Source organism: Nomascus leucogenys, chromosome 21 (genome assembly GCF_006542625.1).
Source record: "Nomascus leucogenys isolate Asia chromosome 21, Asia_NLE_v1, whole genome shotgun sequence".
Classification (NCBI taxonomy): Eukaryota; Metazoa; Chordata; class Mammalia; order Primates; family Hylobatidae; genus Nomascus; species Nomascus leucogenys.
In genome coordinates this window covers 41,445,651-41,468,896 of record NC_044401.1, presented here as the reverse complement: position 1 = coordinate 41,468,896, position 23,246 = coordinate 41,445,651, and the positions used below count along the sequence as shown (strand labels likewise).

At 37.1% G+C, this 23,246-nt stretch overlaps 1 protein-coding gene and 1 pseudogene across 5 annotated transcripts in view; both read left to right on the top strand.

Moving 5' to 3' along the window:
- The window catches only part of ROBO2 (roundabout guidance receptor 2), a 1,388,177-nt gene that overhangs the window by 110,470 nt on the left and 1,254,461 nt on the right, over window positions 1-23,246 (top strand). The window lies entirely within an intron of this gene.
- Window positions 15,421-18,590, top strand: LOC100581752 (annotated as a pseudogene). The gene has a single exon (XR_001113665.2). The product of XR_001113665.2 is annotated as an adenylyl cyclase-associated protein 1-like (transcript).

The window sequence follows — 23,246 nt, the reverse complement described above, 5'->3', positions numbered from 1 at the left end:
TACTTTTGCACCAACCTTTAATAAAATGAGAACAAGTCCTGAACAGTCCCTTGAGGAGATAAAGCCAGTTAAGCTTTGAAAACAACCTTAACTTTGCTTAAATTGCAAACAGGCAAAACTTACCTTGAGCTATTTCTTATAAATGCCTATATTAAAGAAAAAACAACTTAAGCTCAATCAGAAGCAGCCTACAAATTTATAATGATGTAACTAGAGACTTCCCAATGGGATAGACTAAATAAGGCCACTATATAACTGTCACCAAACAGAGAGAGAGAGAGAGAGAGAGATGGAGTCTTGCTCTGCCGCCAGGCTGAAGTGCAGTGGTGCTATCTCGGCTCACTGCAACCTGCTCATCTTGGGTTCAAGCGATTCTCCTGCCTCAGCCTCCAGAGTAGCTGGGACTACAGGTGCGTGCCACCATATCTAGCTAATTTTTGTATTTTTGGTAGAGACGGGGTTTCGCCACGTTGGCCAGGATGGTCTCGACCTCTTGACCTCATGATCCGCCTCGGCCTCCCAAGTGTTGGGATTACAGGCACGAGCCACTGCACTTGGCCCAAACAAATATTTCCTTTGCTTTAGTTCTCTGTTGGCTTGATAAAAGTCTTCTCATGGTGTTCCCTTGTTGGAACTCCCGACCTCCTTCTGGTTCAGAGCTATTTGTTCAAATAAACGCTTTAAAATTTTATTATGTTTCAACCTGCCTTTTTTTTTTTTTTTAACAAAACCAAATTCAGTTTTCTAAAAATGATGAAAATTTCAAATAAAAAATCACATGTACTCTTTACAGTCACATTTGGTTGAAAATATACTCAAAGACCTTGTAATCAGTTTTGGCAGTTGTTAATTCAGTTAGTTTGCAAGTCATATTAGTTACCTAGTTGACTGGTGAAAAAAAATTGGTAAACTAGAATTAATTCAATTATTTCTTGTGTGCAGTGTAACTGTTCATGCAGTACAATCTTCTCTTTGTTTATGGGAATTAAGAATGTCTTACTAAAATACCAGTGCAACTACATTTTAATCGTGGTTTTACAAACTCGTGTATATAAAAATCAGTGTACCATCCATTTCTTTTTGTAAATTCTCCAACCCCATGTATTTTGTTTTTTAAATTTTACTGACAGCAGGTAAACAGTGGGTTAAGGAGTAAACAGATAAATCACCATAAAATGGGAAAATACATGTCAAAAATTATGTCATCAAATGCCACGGTGCCAGTTATTTGTGTTACTTCTGGGTTTAATTCAAAGCTGTGAACAACATTCCCATTAAACGTGTTTTGGGGAAGAAAATGAGAGTCCAGAAAACGTAAAAGGCGAATAGTAACCACAGAATGCTGTGTCTGGACTCACTTTTCAGCATGGGCATAAGCTGTGTGATTGTACACATGTAAATTAGATAACATTTTTATTCAAAGTGATAAAAATACCAATGGAATTGAGTTACAAACCTTTTTTTTTTAATTCAACCTGGGCTCCAACGAAAGCAGGTGAAGGTGATTTGTTTTATTACCTGAACTACTTTTTTATTCAGGGCAATCAAGATCTTCTAAATGAACTACCTGTATATCTTTTTTTTTTTTCCTCCACAGAGGAAGCTGTAAAAACTAGATCACACTGTGTTGCAGTGATAAGAACTTATTTTCTCTGTCTATTGAGGAAAAAGATGTACATTGTCGTGTTTTTTTCATGAAGGTAGGAAACACGATGTTCTTAAGGTCAAATGCATCCAGGCGATTTAGCCTCATATTTTATTAATAGTAATGGGAATCATGTAGCTAAATCCTGGCAAATTGTACTGAATAGCTATTTCCAATGTTATATGATTATATTCATAATAAGTGTTCATTTGATATTCAATGTGAAGCAACTAATTCTAATGGGTTTTTGTTTTAGTAATAGTGATATATCAGTAAGTGGAAAGGCCATTTCATTTGGAATAAAAAAATACCGTAATCAGTGTTTAAGTTAACTTTTCTCTAGGGTTTTACCTGTAATTCTCTGGACTATATGCAGTTCCTCTTTTAGCGTATAATTCATCATATCACAGGTAATATGATAATTGCTTAAGATACTGCTTTTCCGAAGCTCTAATTATTTTATTTGGTGGCAATAACTATAAATGATTCTATACTGTATCACCCACTTATTGTTTGGCCTTTTGACAAATCCTTGAATATTATCATTACACTATTTTCTGTTTTTGTAGAGATGTGGTCTCCCTGTCTTTCCCAGGCTGATCTTGAACTCCTAGGCTCAAGCAATCCTCTCATCTCAACCTCCCAAAGTGCTGGGATTACAGGCATGAGCCACTGTACCTGGCCCATTACATTCTTAAGAATACAGCCTTTATCAGTTTTGCTTGTGTTGGTTATAAAAGGCCTAACTACAGAAGTTAAGGTCTAACCTGATGTGTTTAAATGATGATGTGTTAAAATTGCCAACATTGATCTACTTCTGTGTAAGATTTAGTCTAAGAAGTTAAGAATAAAACCTAAGTTATAAGCAATGTTTTTGATTAAACACACATTTAAGACAAGAATTAGTACCAAAGATCTCTGTGTTCATTAATAAGTAAACTAATACAGATATATGCATACACGCACATATAATTTTATATAGATCCATTTTTGTTGCTATCTGCCATTTTATATAAATATGAAAACATCAATGTTTTACAGTAATCAGCCATAAACACTGTATAGTTCAAGCAATTGTATTTTTCCCTAAGAGATTCCAACTATTTTTAAATTAAACATTTATCTCTAGTGGAATTTCACATTTTCTCTAACAGTATTAACAATTCTAACTGATAGAAGCTATTTTATTTTTCAAAAATCTGAATTGGAAGTATTTTGTGTCTCCACAGAAAATTGTCATTCCAATCCATGTGCTTAAATATATAAAAGCTGTCACTGATGAGTAAAGGGTTTTCCACATGTATAAGAAGAAGTGAACTGACAAGAAATAGTTCGTACTCAACCCTGGAGATGGTCAAGAAATTCATGCTGATATTTAATAGCTCTTATCAGCAGGAAATCAATGAGATTTTAGGGGCATAGCTAGTTTCACAATAATGCTAGGTCAAAACATCTGTTAAATTGTTGAACCTTTTTCAACTGGGGGAATAAATATTAAATTTAATAAAATGCTGTAACAAACAAATCAAACATCTATTTTAACTCTACCCATATTTTGGGGTATATTTATAGCTGGTTGGAACAATACATGAAAATTTCCTACTGTGGATTGAACAACCAGCAATATTTGGGTAGATAGCAGTCTCTATTCTGTGGTGAATTTTGTACTCATTCAACTGCAATTTCTGAAAACAATAGCTGAAAAAAGGTTCAACATGCCTATTGAAATAGTTAATTGTTTTAAAAATGAGATTCAAACGTTTTTTTCTAACAATAATATTTTTTGATTATTCATTTCTTCTATTAAGAGTGTGTGTAGGCTGGACGCAGTGGCTCATGCCTCTAATCCCAGCACTTTGGGAGGCCGAGGTGGGAGGATCGCCTGAGGTCAGGAGTTTGAGACCAGCCTGACCAACGTGGAGAAACCCCATCTCTACTAAAAATACGAAATTAGTCGTGCGTGGTGTGGCATGCCTGTTATCCCAGCTACTCAGGAGGCTGAGGCAGGAGAATCACCTGAACCCAGGAGGCAGAGGTTGCAGTGAGCAGATATCATGCCATTACACTTCAGTCTGGGCAACAAGAGTGAAACTCCATCTAAAAAAAAAAAAAAAAAAAAAAAAAAAAAGATTGGTAATTTGTCCATACAACATTACTCTCAAAATAAAGTAATATGGGATTGGGACAGGCACTAATAGCCCCAAAAGAAATTTTGTGCATGGTTTTGCCATGAAAGTCACATTTAGTCCCCAGTTTTTACATTTGGCTCTGTATAAAATTACTGTGATCCTTTTACGCTTTCTTTTTGTCTTCTCTTTCTGCCAGTTGTTTACATTCCTATACCCATTTCTTGCTTCCTGACATGCACATATTGAGTACCCAATAATATTGAGCTGTAAATCGTAGGTTCTTAGTAACTGCTTTTGCCAAACTGGGCAAATAAGCAGGCCCACCTGACCCTGTAGAGCAACAGAGGCTAATCATTCCACTTTGGTGTGATGAAGGCATTTATGTAAATGCCTGGTGACATTATAACCTAATATGTATAATAATGGGATAGAAATGAAAGACATATATATTTCAAAACAAGACCTTTTTAGATGCTTACTTCTCATTTTCGTCAATGGTCCCCACTGCCCACCTAGTCTCTCCCAAATGTATAATTTTATGATAAATTTATCAAGAGGTTGTATGTCTTTGCTCCAGCCTCTTGTTTAGTAAGGTTTAGATCTGAATCTGGACTTAGATTTAACTTGATAAGATAACTGAAGGAAAATGTGGATAAATTTAACTATTTCTACACGAACAGGTGGGCCTGGGCCTAATGGAGGTTGCTGGAGTTCTATATTAGGCAGTGAATCAACTTCTCAGCAAAGATAAAAAACTACTTGCATGTTTGATCTGTATTAACCTCTCAGGTCACTGGGGCACCATTTAGTAAATTGCATCGTCTCTTTGGAAATGGGATCACAGCTATAAAAGAGTTGTTTCATCTAACTTAGAAAATAAATTTCATGCATTAGTCTGGGCATCTAGAAACATGGCTGAAATTCTTAATAGCAAGGTGATGATGTGCTTTATGTAAAAATGACTATTTTTCTCTTTAAGCACTTTGATACTGCAAAATTCTTTTAAAAATAAAGTAGAAGTAAATAAGATGTAAATAAGCAGAAAACACAAGGTTCACAAAGTTAGTCCACTCATCCATAAAATCTTATTTCGAAGGAGAAATGGGTGGTAAATTAAGGGGTCATGGTAAAGAAAAAGGTGAGATTTCTTTGTAATCCGAAGACACCAGGAAAATTATCTATTTTACTAAAGACGCATGATGAAAAGGGGAGAATAAACTCAGTAGGATACCTAAAGATGTAGGCGGAGGTTAGAGTCTTGCCCATACAGGAAAGGAGTTTGTCCTTTGAAAGGGGCCCATCAGTCCCACTGAAACAGGAGGGACAGTGAAAGGCATGATGGCAAGTGCAGGTGAGTTTATAGTTTGACTACAGAGTAAAGGAGTTGCCATCCAGTTTCTTCTATTTTCTCAGTAAAAGCTTAAGGTTAGGCAAGTTAAAATGAACAGGGAGAGGGTGAAATAGAGGATCTCCCTGGAGAACAGAAGAGAGAGCAGATAAGGAAGACACAGAAGTGCTGACGCACTCCATAACTAGCTCAGGTGGAAGACCCTCAAGCTGTAGTGACACAACAAAACCAAACGTAAAAAAAACATTTATGTTTTCCTCTAGGGGCACTCAGGAGCCAGCATGTTCTTTGGCAAAGGCAGACAGTTGACATTACCTGAGTAATGGAATAGCAAGACAACATGGAAAGAGAAAACTGAGGCTGTCTACACAAGAATAGCCGAGTAGATGGATAGAAAAGAAGTAGAGGCAAAAGTGTGACAATATGGAGAACAGATGTAAATGAACCTGATGGATTAGAAAATAGGAAAGCAGGGAGCAACCAAGAGAAATTGGAAGATGGGATTTGATCACCAGATGATTAAATGTTTGTATTTAGAATTTTATAACCTGAGAATTTCAGGGTGCTTGCAAGGTATAGTCTTAGGCAGTGGGAGGTAGGAGGTTAAAGCAAGTGAAGATAAAGGTAAAAGTCCACCGGATGAGAGGTCAAAGAGTTGAGAACTAGAGTTCATGGCTAGTCATCCATGGGGATTTTGAAATGTCTAAAATGATGACAAGACTTGAGATAAAAACGATCATTGTGAGCCAGGTATTAATGTGTCCAGCTAATAAAGGGTAAATGGATATGGGTAGATAAGGAGCTCCGTCTACCCCGTCGAGCAGTAGAGCCTGCTCGATCCACTTTGGTGTGATGAAGACAACTGGAAAAGGGGACTTTGACTTGAGGTCCATGGGCCTCCAAAGAGTCGATGAATCAAGTTCTCATGGTTGTGATCTTGGATGAAAAAAGGTTACATTTCTATTTTCACTATCTTTAATATTTAGCACTTCTTTTACTTATGGATATAGGTGATAAGCCACAGTGCTTAGCAATATATGTGTCTTTGTCACCAATAGAAGTCATGAAAATTTTCATATTACCTTCACAATATGTAAAAATGTTATTCAATACTTATCATACGTTTAAATTATGCAATGATTTGAACAATTGACATTCATACTTATCAATATTTTAAAGTGTATGTTATTAGACTTGCTAATATTGAAAGTGTTATTAACAATGTTTATACATCATTTCATTATTTATTAGTATTCCTACAATTGTATTTAGTATATTACAGATATTCTGTGAAATAAGCCAGATACAGAAAGACAAATGCTGCGTGATCTCACTTATATGTGGAATCTAAAAAATGGATAAACACATAGAAGCAGAGAGTAGAAGGGTTGCTGCCAGGAGCTGGGGGCAGGGAGAAATGGGAAGTGTTGGTCAAAGGGTGCACAGTTTCATTCATGCAAAATAAACAAGATCTGAAGAGATACTTCCTAGGGCCTATTAGCAACACTGTGTTGCACAGTTAAAAATTTGCTAAGAGGTTAGATCTTGTATCAAGTGCTTTTACCAGAAAAGTTAAAAAAGTGAGGGAGTGATGGGAGGACATTTTTGGAGTTGATGGATACAGTTATGACATCGAAAGTGATGATGCTATGATAGTTTCATGATGTATATTTATCTCCAAACACATCAAGTTGTATCATTAAATATCCACAGTTTTTTTTATTGCCAATCATGCTACCATAAAGTGATCAAAATATTTACTAACCATTCTGTGAAGCGGTCCAAAGGCGCGCGTGGCACAAACAGCTCCACTGGAGCATGCTGAGCTCAACATTCCCACCCCATAACCCTTTCTGGAAATCTGATCTTCCACCACACCCAGGCATGTCTCTAGTGTTTTTGTAGGTCTAAATCAATAATAACACAGCCTAGATCCTGCACAATCTGGCCTCTTCTACCCTTGTAAATTTACTCTCATCCTTCTTACACTCTATAACCCAGCCACATAGAACTCCTTTTTAGTACTTGCATGAGCCATGCTTTTCTAATCCCGGGCCTTTCCACCTTCCATTCAATTTGCCTAAAATAGGATTCTGCCTCTTTTTTTTTTTTTTTCCTTGATCACCACCGGTTTACATAGTTAATGTGTATTTCGCCTTCTGACTTTCCCAAATTAGATGTTCTACTTAAAATACAGGAGTGTACAGGACCTGGATATACTAAAGTTATTCATCGTGTATCTGAAATTGAAATTTAACTGGGCACCTTCATATTTTTATTTGCTAAATCTAGCAACTCTACCCATGGACCTATACTGTCCTCTCATAACATTTTAACACCTGTAATTACTTCTTCAATGATTGTCTTTACTGGAACTTTGAAGATCCATGATGCAGCAAGTGTGTGTGTGTGTGTGTGTGTGTTCGTGTTCTTCACCATGCTATACCCAATGCCTAGGATAAAATGGCTAAGCGTGTAGTAGTCACTCGTAAATTTAACATGACCAAATTAGTGAACTCTATTCTTTGCCTAAAGTATCTGTTTACGTTTCTGACTTTCCTGATAGACTGTGAGTTCCTCAAGAACAAAGATACCTTTTGTACCCAAAGCCACAGCTCAGTGCCTATAACCCCCAAGAAATTAGTTGATTGGAACAAAATTTCCCTCACGTGTTCTTTGAAAGCCACTAAAAGAGGACCCAGCATGTTTACATCATGTGTGTGAGGTGTTCAACTTACCTTGTTTGAGAATAAAAGAGCTGTAATAAGGACAAAGAGGTTAGGCATGTATGAGCTTTTAGTCACAGTTTTCCAGTTAGCATCAGTTATTTGGGTAAAATTAAAACACTTATTGATTTATTAATACCTCTGTTTCGTTTAATTCTGTTATACAAGAAAGGATGAAGGTGAAAAGCATGAAGATTGTCAAGTGCTTGTGTTTATGCACACAAATGAGTGTTTAGACCGTTAGAACACAGGCAGAAAGTTTAAATGTGGGTGAAGAGAGGGGAGGAGAAATCCGGTTTTTGAAAAAGTTTGGAAAACTCTGTGTTAAATGAAGGAGGTTAGGGATTTTTAGCTCTGGCAAATGTTATTTGAATATTTGACTAGTACCACTCTGACAGCATATATCCTGGAGCACATCGCCTCTAAATTACCCTCTAGCTTTAAAATTCAATGTGCCTCAGATATGAAGTATATTCACAATTAAGGAATCACAAGAGTGGCAAGCATAGGAAATAGCCAGGGAATATTGAGGAGCCTGGGAAGGTTACAGAGATTGGAACTCTGTGGAAATATGGAAAGAATACAAAAATGATCAACAGACATCTGCGTCCTACAGAGTTCATAGACAGTAAGGAAGACATGACCACTGGGTCTAAAAAAAATAAAATGATCCTTTTTCTTACAGAGAATTTCATTCAAGTGCTTGGTCACAAATCAGACCGTAAGGGAAAGATACGTGCAATTCAAAGCATTTTGAAATTTAAAAGGAAACAAATGTGAAAGAGTGGGAAGCGGGCTTAGATGACAGGGGTGATTTTTATTGATTTTTTGTGCTTTTCTTTCTTTTAAAATATATAATTAAATGTGCTTGCAGGTAGAAGGATAGATTAGTAGATTTCAAAGAAAGGGAAACTGAAGATTTTAGGAACCTAAGGTTTACAGAATCTCTAAAGGAAATGTGAGAGTGATGAATTGCAGAATATTGATTTTATACAGGTAGAGAGAAATATATTTGAGATATCACTGAATGATTAGAGGGTCCATACCCAGTTATATATGAAGTTACTCAGCGTGATGGTGAGAGCATCATAGAAGAGGAATTAGACTCCATAAACAAGCCATGGTGTACCTAACTGCTTATTTAGCAACACATAGATGCATGTAAATATGTTGTGCCGTGCTAATATACATTTTCCTATGACCTAGCTATTACTCTATACTGTCAGCCTGATTGTGCTAGTCGAAATTGATCAGTAAGTATTAGCATTCTATAATACAAATGCCCTTCAGAACACGGGATTTACATGATTCTCTTATTAGGTGTGTTTTGCATCGGGGCTGTTTCCACTACTGTGTCCTGGCTTTCTGACATTTATTATGCATTCTGGTGAACAGTTTTGACCTTTAATGCCTAAAAAAAAAAAAAAAGAAAAAACACTGGCTTGCAGCTGATAGTGATGGAGACCACAGGAAGTGGGGGAAGGGGGAATGTCATGTTGGATGTAAAATGATAGATACAATCTGGAGAGCTATCAATGAAATGGTGAAAATACGTATGATAATGATGGGCAGACAATGGAGGACTCCTGGATGTACTTTAAAATTTTGAAGACTACTGCAAATGTAAGGACAGCAAAGGAGGTTGTCAGAAATAGACCTGTGGAGGCAAAAAAAATATAAATTAATTCATGAATAATTTCGTGGGGGTTTGAAGAAAATGGAAGAACAATTCCCAGTCGTGATGTCAAAAAGAGCAATTCTATACATTACCAATTCACTAAAAGAAGAAAGTGTGTTTTATCAAATACCATCCACACAACTGATAGTTATTATTAAAAAATACATTTTGTTGCTCACTATGAATTAGGATAAATGCTTATTGTAATTGTAGTCTTGTTGTTTAATGATTATGGTGATATTTTGTGGCAAAGTAATCTGATTTTAAAGCTATCTCTTTAAGTGAGCAGGTTTCCTTTTCAGATTTCTTCCAAGAATCTGGTTTTCCAGTGAGTATCTTAGCACAAACATCTTAATCAGTCACATTGATTAGTATGTACCTCTCTTCTCCAGTTTTAGACACTGCAAACCCACCCTTGAATGTAAATATGTTACTTGTGTTTTTAGAATTTACAGATTTAAAAAATATAGATACTATCAGGGGAATGTGTGAGCAATATATATATATACAAAATTTCAAATATATAACTAGTTTTAATGCTATGAAATGGATGACTTTTTTTTTTCTCAGTTTATGCTTATGGTGTAAAATAAAGAACCAGGTGGTATTTCTGCTTCAGTAGTCTGTGTCTGTTCAGCAGGAAATATTAAAATATAGAAGACCTCATAAGTTCCATCTGCCCACGTACCTGGTTTCAAGTCTTCCAGTAGGTTCCAGACATTCACACTGAACATCTTTGTAATGAATCCATCACATAAGAACAACCTTAAGGAGCATAATTGTTTAACCCTGTGGATACCTCCAAAAGAAAAAGCAGAAAAATGGATCATTATATTGTATATTTTTTATACTGTGGAGAAATATTTAGGAAAAGATAATTTTTTTATTATTATACTTTAAGTTTTAGGGTACATGTGCACAATGTGCAGGTTTGTTACATTTTTAAGAATTCTGTATGAAAGATTTGAAATCATCTTTGAGAATTTTTAAAGATCATCAGCACTCTTCATCTATTTTTAATGTTAAAAATTGTGTAGATTTTCACTGATAAAAGAGAAAAAAATGCTTTTTAGAGTCATGATACTGTGAAAATACTTCACTACTTAAGGAGTTGGTTTTTGCTTTTCTAGCACATTCTAACACTATAGTCTAACAGAAACAAAAAAAGTGAGTTTTTTTTCTGTAAAACAAATACATTTCATAAAACTTCAGATAAACTAAAAGTTTATATACTAGATTTGGTTTTACATTTGACTACTATTATTAATGGGCAGAAAATACTTGGATAGAACTTTGAGATTAATATTCTTTTGAGCTGAGCCACGTGAAGGTGATAACAGGGGAAGCGTCACCTGCTGAAGCTGGTTCCTCCACTTTAGTTACCCCTTCTGAGCTGCCGATGGTGATCTTCATGGTCATGGGACTGACCATCGGGCACCAGCTGCTTTAGCACTTCAGCCCCAGCTGCCCTAGAGGAGCGTCTCTAGGCCATAGATAAATTTCTTCTCTAACTTCTCACCTGGTGTGATAAGACTGGAGGATTCAATTCCAAATTCCAACACTTTGTAGGATGAAAATAATAAATTAAGTGTCTTCTTAGGAAAACATTTGTTGACTTCCTAATATATACCTATCATACATTAATTAATTCTTCTGGATCCAAACATTAATAAGATAACAAGCATTTCCCTCACAGAACTCACAGACCAGTGGGCACACACACACACACAGTCACTCACACGTAGGATCTCAGGAACAATACAGTGTATTGTGTATGCTACGTCCAAGCTCTAGACCTCGTGCTCATAGGGGTAGAAAGAAGGGAGTACTTACTCTTATGTGGGTAAAAAGCGACAAAAGGAATAGCTGTGTTCTAACATTTGTGGAAAACCCATTCTTAGGGTTGTTACGTGGATGGAGACAATATTTTAAAGCACTTAGAACAATTCCTAGTGCTATGTAATTATTGGTTCAATAGATAAAACTTTTACGGCTCTGTGAATACGTTCTAAATTTTACTTCTCGATTTTGTGGTTTGGTATGATAGCATCATGCAGAACTGTTTGGCATACATCAGAAAAATGTATGTTATTCTTCCAGAGGAGAGTTTGGGTCTTCCATAAAAGCAGTAAATATTAAAAGCAAACTAAGTAGAACATTTCATAGCTTCTCTTGGTCCAATTTAAATTTAATGAGCTCTTAGTAGAACTGAGTGTATCATCCTCATAAACTTAGAGGCACAAGGTTTACAGAAACTGCAACTTCAACATTCTTCAACAGTAAACATGACTATAAATCACGGGGCACCTTTATTTTCTTCCAGGCCTCTGGTCTTTTGCCATCTGCTAACATGGCATCTTGCCCATTTGGAACACTGTCAGGTTATGTAGGTTAGAGGTGTTGCCTTCCTAATCTGCTCCTGACTCAGGACTGACCCAATTGCTTTGGGAGATGGTGAGGGTGAGAACAGCAATCAAAATAACGAACAGCATAGACAGTTTGGACTCCTGGACAACCTGCCCAGGACACGGGGACACTGGGAACAAAAGCTGCACCACTAGCACCTGATTAGGGACAGGGGTGAGGCAAAGGGGATACGTCTCTTCCTAGTTAACTACAGAAGACATTAGGGTCTCTAGTTTTTGCGGAGCTGCCAGGTATGCTTGGAGATACACAGTTATTCAAAACCCCAAATACGTTCTATGTTTCTTCTGTAGAATCTATCAAGGTTTCCACCCGCTACCTTGGACATGGTAGATCTTATAATGCCACTTTCCTGAAACTACAATAGTCTCTTAACTTTGCCCTTACTTTACAATATCAATATGAAATAAGAAATGATTTGGTCCTTTCAGTCACAGTTAGTATGAAAACACATAGTCATTTAGTGATCACAACTGTGTAAAAACTGAATATTCCTTTTTCAAAGCATCTCACAAATGCCAGCTGTTTCACACTGACTTATCCCTTTTCCACAAGCCTTGTGTTTTTTTAATCAGAAGCCTATTTTTATTTTCTTCTATTTTTTAAAGCACTGTTAGATAATATTGTATTCTGTTCCATATCAATAGGTGCTAACTCACTGGAATTATTAAGGACATCGGGGAATGTCCTTATTCTGATATCAAAATAATAAAGCAACTTTGAAATGGCACATTTTTCCCTGGATGGAGCCTGTGTTCTGTTTTGATCATTTATATCAGTTTATTTATCAAAATCTCTGTAAAAACAGTAATCATCATTATTTTTCTTTTCAACCCCAGCGTTTAACTCAGTACTTAAGGTATAGATACTCCATGCTTAGTAGTTGTTCAGCCAGTAAATAAATTAAATCAGCTGGAACATTTTGTGTATATGTTATTTGAAAAATAATGCTTAAAAAGTCTTAAAGGCTTATTATACATATTTAAAATATTTCAATTATTTATTTTATAGAATTTTAGCTTTTAATTAGTGAAATTATGAAACTCTTACTGTTTTTGAATTACGTTTTCTCAAACTAATAAAATAATAGTCATTTATAGATACTTCATGAAGTCAACAGTATAACTATGTTATAAGGGGGTTTTGTTCATTTAATAACTCAGCAGTAAAAGAAACAGTTTACATATTTCTGAGAAACTGAAAATGTCAGAATCCTTTAAACAGTGTAAAAGTTTATAAAAAGATAAACCATTGCTTCAAGAAGTATACTGGGTAAATATAACCGCATCCTTGGTTTTATGAGAGCATAACACAATGGCCTTTTATTTTTCAGCAAAAAAAAATCAAAGTTAATTTAAAAATATATCCAGCCCTTAGTAATTAGATATCTTTGCAATCCTTTTAAAAATTAACATATGTAGTAGTTTCTGAGAATTCTATAGTGACTAAAAAGTAGTCTTATAATATTAAGAAATACATTTATGTGTTTAAAATCAGATGAATCACAAATGTGGCAATATTTTAAATTTATAAGAAAGACACTATAACATGTAGTATGGTTGAATAAAACATGAATGATATAGTAAGTCTGAGGCCTTCATATTTATGACTATACTTTGTAAGCATTAATGCCAGTGGATTAAGCTTAGTGGGGCAAAATAATGTGATAAAGTGGTCCCAAGATAATCTTTCGTATAAACAAGCAGAAACATAATCTGAGAAAATGATCCTTTGCATGAGAAAATATCACTAAATGGAAAGAAATGCTGTTGATGCCAAATTAGTATTTCGTGACACCAAAATGACAAATAAAAAAGAAGGAGGGTGTTATGTTATGCTAATCTGGTACCAAATAAAAGAAGTTTTATTTGTTTTCTGCTTTTGTCTTAAATATCAAGGCCATGTAAATGTGTTGATAAATGTATTGCTATCTTAATGCTGGGGGGATTTCAATGTATTCATTTTATATGAACTACATTAGTTTTTGACATTTTAGGACATTGAAAGGTCAAACATTAGATACAGTGATCTGTATAAGAAATAGGAGAATGACTGCTAGGCACAGGTGTTAGAGGCTGTTGCTTAGAATCGTTAGAATCCCCCCTATAAGAAAAGGGAGTGAGCTGTGTGGTAAAATGGTAATCATCAAGGTTGAGTGTGTCATGTGTGCTGTACGGCATTTGGTCTCCTACAAAGTTGTATGTTTACAACTTTATAACACAATTAATAAAAAGTCCAAAGTTGGACTTTTGCTTAGATAAGACTAGAGAAGTGGTCTAGATTTTGTATAGACAGTATATATTCTGCTCTAGTGTTTTATGGTCTCAAAAGTATTTAGAGAAAATGAAGACATTAGCATAGAATATTTTATTATTTTCTCCCAAAAGTCTATTTTTATAGCATATTTTAAGTATATTAGTTATATTTTGCCACATAGAAAATTACTGCAAAACTCAGTGGCTTAAAACAGCAAATATTTATTATCTCACACAATTTGTGAGAGTTGGCCACCTCAGATTGCCTTAGGTGGGTGACTCTGGCTCAAGGTCTTTGATGAGGTTGTGGTCAAGATGTCAGACAGGACTGCAGTTATCTCGAGACTTCACCGTTTCGACGATCGCTTATTCCAATGGCTATGCGTAGAAGACCAGTTTCTCACTGGCTAATGGGAGGAGACCTCAGTTCCCAACTATGCGAACCTCTCACGACATAGCAGCTGGATTCCCTCAGAACTAGTGATCAAAGAGAATGAGGCAGAAGCCACAGTGCCCTTCAAGACCTTGCCTTGGAAGAAATGGACCCTCACTATTGCTGTATTCTGCTGGTCAAATCAAACAATCCTAATACCGTTTGAGAGAAACCTGTACAAACAGGCATAACCGAATAAACAGGGCATTGGGAGCTATCTTTGAGGCTATTACAGTGAGAGGAAAAAGAGGAAGGAAAGAAGGAAGGAAAGGAGGAGAGAGGGAGGAATGAAGGAAAAAAAGGGAGGGAGAAAAAGATGGGAGGAGGGAGGGAGGGAAGGAGGGAGGAGACTCACTAACTCCAGAATCTTAGCGATCATTTGTTCACATTGGACAAACTAGCGTTTAGAAACTGTGACCACCATCTCAAAATGCAACTTTATTATTTAAGGTTTGCCAAAGTGCCAATCTTTCTTCCATAATTAGTAAAATAGCTGCAATCTGCTAGATTTCTCATATTTCTGCAGTTAATTGTTCAGAACATTTTCTTATTAATGGGACTACATTAAAAATCCTATACTTTGTAGGATAAGATTTTCTTTCAAAAGGGAATGCAAAGTTGTATGGTACTTACATGCTATTTATAAGTCTAAAAGGTTACCACTAAATAAAACCTTAGAATAGCCAGGTTTAGCAAATAAAAATGCAGTATGTCCAGTTGAATATGAATTTCAAATCAACCATAAACAATATTTAGTATAAATAAACTAAACAATTGCAATAAACATGTAATAAACTTTTATTTATCTTAAATTTACATTTAACTGAATGTCCAGTATTTTATCTGGCAACCTTACCTTAAATAGCTGTCAATCTACATTTTGGTCAAACATAATAAAATTTTAAAGAGTATACATTCTTTCTATATGTTATTTTTTCTGCATCAACCTATATTTAAAACAATAAGTGCATCAAGTAAAGTAGGTCACATTTATAGTTATTACTCACTAAATTGTATTTGTATGTGGATGTGTGTATTCCAAAACCTGAGTAAGAAGACGACAGAACAGTTGAACAAAGATGTGTACGGTGCTGTGTTTACTTGTGAGACTGTTGATGTCCATGTCCGAGAACATGCATAATAGCCAGGCTTCCGTTCCTATAATAGTTCCAGTTCTAAAGTCAGTTCCGTAGATTGATTTGAACCATTTTAAGGCTTTAGAAATCCTTAAACCTTAAAGACATAATTGCTACTTTAGAATTCACATCTCTATTTTCTTTGAAGTTTGCAAGCTGTTTTTCTCATGACTATTTGTGATTTGAAATTATCCATCTTGGGATTCTACTCCAATACAATCTAGAAGAAAATTAAGGGCAGCCCGGAGGTGAGGCAGAACTCTGAGGTGGTCCATTATGGCTGACATGCAACATCTGGTATAAAGACTGGAGATGGCAGTGGGCCCCCGGAGGCAGTATCCCATACCTCTGACATGCACCGTGGAGATGGAGACAGCTCCAAATGTGCAGGCATTTGACTCGCTGCTTGCTGGTCCTGTAGCAGAGGACTTGAAGATCAGTAAAGAGGCTGGGGGAGATGTGCAGAAACATGCAGAGATGGTCCACACAGGTTTGAAGTTGGAGCGAGCTCTGTTGGTTACAGCTTCTCAGTGTCAACAGCCAGCAGCTAATAAGCTTTCCAAGTTGTTGGCACCCACCTCAGAGCAGATCAAAGAAGTGACAACCTTTCGGGAGGAGAACCGAGGCAGCAAGTTGTTTAATCACCTGTCGGCTGTCAGCAAAAGTCTCCAGGCCCTGGACTGGGTGGCTATGGCTCCCAAGCCTGGCCCTTATGTGAAAGAAATGAATGATGCTGCCATGTTTTATACAAACCGAGTCCTCAAAGAGTACAAAGATGTGGATAAGAAGCATGTAGACTGGGTCAAAGCTTATTTAAAAGTATATGGACAGAGCTGCAGGCTTGCATAAAGGAGTTCCATACCACTGGACTGCCTGGAGCAAAACGGGGCTGTGGCAAAAGAACTGAGTGGACCTGCCGTCAGGACCCTCTGCCGGGTCAGGTCCTCCTCCCCTCCACCAGGCCCCCTCCTCCCCCAGTCTCTACCAGTTCAGGCTCAGATGAGTCCGCTTCCTGCTCAGCACTGTTTGCGCAGATTAATCAGGGGGAGGGCATCACACATGCCCTGAATCATATATCTGATGACATGAAGACTCAGAAGAACCCTACCCTGAAGGCTCAGAGGGTCCAGTACGCAGTGGCCCCAAGCCATTCTCTGCACCTAAACCCCAAACCAGCCACAAAGAAGGAGCCAGCTGTACTTGAGCTGAAGGGCAAGAAGTGGAGAGTGGAAAATCAGGAAAATGTTCCCAGCCTGGTGGTTGAGGACACAGAGCTGGAAGAGGTGGCTTACATACACAAGTGTGTCAACACGTACATACACAAGTGTGTCAACACGACGTTGCAAATCAAGGGCAAAATTAACTCCATTACAGAGATAACCGTAAGAAGCTTGGTCTGGTATTCGATGACGTGGTGGGCACTGTGGAGATAATCAACAGGAGGGATGTCAAAGTTCAGGTAATGGGTAAAGTGCCAACCATATCCATCAACAAAACAGATGGCTGCCACGCTTACCTGAGCAAGAATTCCCTGGATTGTGAAATAGTCAGTGCCAGATCTTCCGAGATGAACGTCCTCATTCCTACAGAAGCCGGTGACTTTAGTGAATTCCCACTTCCTAAGCAGTTCAAGACCCTCTGGAACGGGCAGAAGTTTGTCACCACAGTGACAGAAATTGCTGGCTAAGCGAAGTGCCTCTGGGTTCTCTGCCCTCCCTTCATACCGTGGGATAAATCTGTATCAAGACGATTCTTTTCTAGACTTCCTCTACCTTTCTGCTCTTAAAACTGCTTCTCTGCTCTGAGAAGCACAGCTACCTGCCTTCACTGAAATATACCTCAGGCTGAAATTTGGGGTAGGATAGCAGGTGAGTTGATCTGCAGGAAGGTGCAGCTTTTCCGTATCAGCTCAGCCACGCCGCCAGTCCATTCTTACGCAACTGCCGACTAGGACTGATGATGCATTTTAGCTTTGAGCTTTTGGGGGTTACTCTACCAACAAACAAACAGTCCATGGAAAGAAAAGAGTCCCAGGAATTAACAGATCAGAATGTTCACACTGGTTAATCTTTTTTTAACAATGAGCATGAAGGTAGCAGAAGCTGGTGTGTTTCCAGATGGTTCTGCTAACCAAACTCATTTTTCACTGTTGACAAGCGAGGCAAGGGTTGCACTGGACCAAAGGCTGAGGCTTGGCCATCTAGCATTCCATGCAGACTTGTTTCCTATAAGCATTCCTTTTATTCTCTATTCTATCCTGGGTCTGCCTCAACCATGAGATAGGAGAGTCTCTGATACTAGCTGCTGTAGCAGTGCCCTTCATCCAGCGAAGTTAATGGAGTCTTGGACCCTTTCTTTCTTTCTCTGGGATCTCTGCCCAGCACCTTCTACAGAGATGACTTTAAAAGGAAAAAAAAAACACACACACACATACACACACCATTTCAAGGAGTCTGGCATTCCTGAATCCTCCTTCCCTGCCAGGTGCCTGTCACCTATCTTCACTGCCTCCTTTTCCCTGTCATGCTCATCAGCTTATGGCTTCTATCCAAGCACCTGAACAGAAGACTAAAACCGCTACTGCAGGCTGGTTTTAGGTCTTGACTTATGTAAGAATCTTGCACAGCACTGCTAATGTAAATTTCAGTTTTTCCCTCTGAGACAAACACTCACCAAAATATGCAACATTTTTTTTGGTGGGAAGAGAGATTGTCCTGTGATTTCTACCCATTTCCTGAGACCTGTGGAAATAAACCTTTATGTACTTAAAGTTATACAGAAAATAGAATAAGTTAATACCAAACTTGAAAAAAAAAGAAAATTAAGAGAAATCCCAGGAAATTGAGCTCAAGAAAATAATAATGCAATATAGCTTATCATTCATAAAAGTGTCCCGTGCATTGCTTTTTACATAGTGTTTATTTAACCAATCTGGAAGGTCACTTTAGCTTGACCATGCTTTCCTGTTAAGGTCGTAAGTGGGGTGCTCTGGCTCAGACAAGCAATATGCAGAATCACTGAGTTTAAACTGCAAGGCCAATTTGTTAGCTATGCTCATCGATCTAGCAATATATCCTCAAGCTGCAAATAAATATGTGAAATGCTATCACGATAACATTTAAATATTTAACAGCTGTTTTAATTCTAGCTCAAAACTGAATTTGTGTAACAGAATGATTCAATCTTTGCACAAGATTATATGAGTCATTGTGATTTGAAGTTTGGATTCCAAAATCTTTATGTAAGAGACGGTAGTACACTGAAGCTTTTGAAACTTTAATTAACACCAAAATTTTCAAATATACATAATTTGGTATAGAATGGAGCTAGAATTTGGTATTTTAAGGAAAAAACATTTCATATAAAGGAATTACGTATGAATAATGACAAGGGCGATAAATGAAAAGATACTAAGCAGTATACTGCTCTCTAGTTAGGGTTGGTCACCTCCAGCTGGGTTTCCCATACTGGAAAAAACCAATACTAGTTTTCAAGTAGTACTAAGCAGAGAAATTGATATTTAAAGGAAAGAAAATCAACAGATGGCATGGAAGAAAATGTTTTAAATAATTTTAAACACTGTCCCCAATCCTGCCAATGGTTTGGGAAGTATTTTTGGTTCCTTCAATTAAAATGTCACATGTGAATTTTAAACCGTATTGAAAAATATTAGTGTTCTTCTGAATTCTGAACAGACAGATGGTTTAATAAAACAAAAAGGGATGTTTGAAAATTATTATACATACTTGTTATCTTAAAAATTCAGAAATTCCCCTTTGTAAACAAAGAGGAAGACTGTACAGTGTTTTTCACTTTTTGTTTATGCTGTGAGTCTTGTGCTGTACTCAAGTGAATAATGAAAAAAGAAGACAAAGAAAAAAGATGATATTGCTTCTAAAATATTACCTGCCACTGCTGGGTGTCTACCCTTTTTCCATGTCACTAGCAGTTGTTTAATTATACCAACAACATATGTGCCTCTTGGATAGATAATTATGCCAGTTAACTTCTTCTAAGCCTTCAGACATGCAATTCACTAGGACAGCGTGCGAAGGGTACTGCTGCCCTCTAAAATGTAAGCGTGCTCTTGAGTGGGCTGACTTCTCTCAACCATGTAAGACCCATTGCAAAAGGTTAAGCATATACAGTTCCAGGATTGGAATGACAAATTTTATCTCTCCTAAGAACTATAACTTTGTTGGATTTGCAAGATTTTTTGCAAGCCACAGCATTTATAAGACAGGCAATATTCATTCTTGAGAAAAAATTTATATTCTCTGGCAAATACTGAGCAGAGATTTGTTAGGGGAGCATATCAATTGAAAACTGTGTAAATATTGGCCACACATATTTTATCTAAAATATGCCATCCTCAATTGGTATTTTTGCAATAAAGTGCTAGAAGGGACTTTAATTTGTGCTGTATTTAGAAAATTGTATGTGGAATTGTATGTATGATACATATCAATTTATCTGTGACCTAACTTGGGGCCACTTTAACTTTTTAATGTAATCAGTTGACACACACACACACACACACACACACACAATGCACATATATGATGGTAGCACGTATTTTACATAAAGTAATCCTATAAAAAATTATACTGAGATCTTTCACTGCTCTAGCTAATATTGTAAAACCATAGACTGAGCAAGTTAAACAAATCAAAATATGATTATTGGCGAAGAACAACTCACGAGTAAAAATTAGTTTGAAAGATTAAATTCCAGACTGTGTCAAAGGCTAATTTATACAAGTAAAAGTGTAATTATACTTGTAATTACATTTTCAAGTATATATTCTATAGGAATAATTGGATGTAAATTTATTAATTGTCATGGTTGATGCAGAAACATCTTGAGTCATTTCTACTGTGATTTTTAGTTATCAACTATGATTTATTTAAATATATACATTCAATGAATACAAAAAATTTAGACTCTATCTAAAACATAAGAGATTTTGAGATACGTGGCGTTAAGGCCTGAATTCAAGGCATAAAGTTCACAAGAGAAAAGGAAACAAAGGGATTCTCAAGAGTCTTTGAAAGTTGTGGTTTGAGAACAACAGGATTTGGCGTTTTTTTACACTTCCTGGCTATTTAGTTGTGATTGTGTGTTGCTGCATAAATGACAATGGAGAAAGGATGACTTTTTAAAGGTATTCTTCTAGAGAATAACCACAAAGAAATAGAACATGTAAGTAGTGGGAACCACCATTACTGTTTATTTCACTTACCCACTTACTCATCTAGTAAATACGTATTGAATGCCAACTGCATGACAAGTACTATGCGAGGGTCTAGACAATTGTGAATCAAAAGAAACAAAGGTCACTGCTCTCATGGAATTTAGAACTAATGGGAGAACAGAAACAAATGTGAAATGGGATTCTGCTGAAGGTTACAAAGAAGAGGTACGAAGAGCTGAATCAGGAAGATCAGAGAAGGTGCCCCTAAGAAATTTAGGAGTTTAGAACTAGTGGGAAAACAGAAACAAATGTAAAATGGGATTCTGCTGAAGGTTACAAAGAAGAGGTACGAAGAGCTGAATCAGGAAGATCAGAGAAGGTGCCCCTAAGAAATTTAGGAGTTTAAAACTAGTGGGAAAACAGAAACAAATGTAAAATGGGATTCTGCTGAAGGTTACAAAGAAGAAGCGTGAAGAGCTGAATCTGGAAGATCAGAGAAGGTGCTCCTAAAGAAAGAGACACTGATATGGACTATGAGAAGTAGAAGATGACGATGAATCAAAAAGCTAAGCAATCTTCAGGCAGAGAAGCATGTTCAAAGGTGTTCTTGCTGTAGGGATTATGCCAAGCCAAAACAAAATAAAACAAAACAACGGCATTGCTTGTACTCAAGGAGGGCAAGTGCCTAGCATGATGCAGATGTGAGATATTCTACAATTTCTTGTAAAGAAATTGAAGAAAGAACTAGAAAAAGTAGTTAATTATCTTAGGTCTATTTTTAATATCTGCCTGTCAATGCATGATGAAACAGTGAGTTAAATCATTTGCTAAGTATTAGAATTTCCTCCTACCCTCTTTCTTTTGCTGTTGACTTGAGGGGATGTATTCTTCACGCTCCCACGATGGGTAGTTCATCGCATGGGTAGCCCCAGAGAATCTCGCCTTCTGGTATCCATGCCCTTGTATCATCCTCTCTCCTTAAGCCTGAGCAGGTTCTATGGATTGTTTTAACTAACAGAATGTGGTAGGAGTGACACCCTCCAGTTTCAGTCCTTCTCCTTAAGAAGAAGTAGCAGCTTCTGCATTTCCATTCTGGGGAACTCTGAACTACCGTAGATGAGTCCTGTCTCTCCTGCTGGAGATACTACCTGAAGACGGAGAGGATGTGAAATGATGTGGGGGAAAATGAGAAATTCTGCTAAACAGCAAGACCTTAGGTCCAGATGTACAACCCCAGTCAAGTCCTAAGCAAGAATTTTAGTAAAAGCACTTTTGTTATTTTATTTTATTTTTTTATTTTTATTTATTTATTTTTTATTATTATACTTTAAGTTCTAGGGTACATGTGCACGATGTGCAGGTTTGTTACATATGTATCCATGTGCCATGTTGGTGTGCTGCGCCCATTAACTCGTCATTTACATTAGGTATATCTCCTAATGCTGTCCCTCCCCCCACCCCCACCCCACAACAGACCCCGGTGTGTGATGTTCCCCTTCCTGTAAAAGTACTTTACTTGAAAGGGGAGTCTGGGAAGCATGGTCAGGGGAATAGGGAAGTATAAAAAGGAAGGGAAGAAATCTGTAAAGGATGCTTTACTGAACAGATTTAATTGAAGGCAAGAAAAATACAATTCCTCTCATAAGTCAGGGAAACAGTGGAAAACAATACCTCACTGTTACCCCTTCCAAGAGCAGAAATGTGTTCTATATCCACCACATCGTCACCCATCACTGGTGAAGGGCTGCCCGGGGAATCACTAACCCTCTGACACTTTCAGCTCACCGTAACGAGGGCCAAGTGTGCCTCCATACCAGAACTGCATGAGCAGGCAGTCACAGGTATTTAAGGAAAACAGTCTTTCAAGGATTAGTAGGTGAGTGCTGGCTAAATATCACAGAGTGCTGAGCAGGCTGCCTCCACTGTAAAACACAAACTTCATGTGGCATGTGGCATGTGGCATGTGGCATGTGGCAATGTTTCTTTGGCCTATTATCCTATCTCTAGCCTAACTCCCAGCACATACAGCTGAAAACATGCTGAAAGTGTGAATATTAACATTTAAATTTGACTTTTTTTAAAGGGTTTGTGTTATATTCAATGGGCTTGGTAAATATTAGATACTAGAACTCATTGGGATAAAATTCAAAATGTTGATTCCATTCCCCAAAAAAGTCAACCAAGATCCCCTTGTCCTGCCAGAACTACAAATTATGTGCTCATTTTCACAAAGCTGGTGCTTGGCTGTTTTATATAATATCAAGACATGATTTTAATT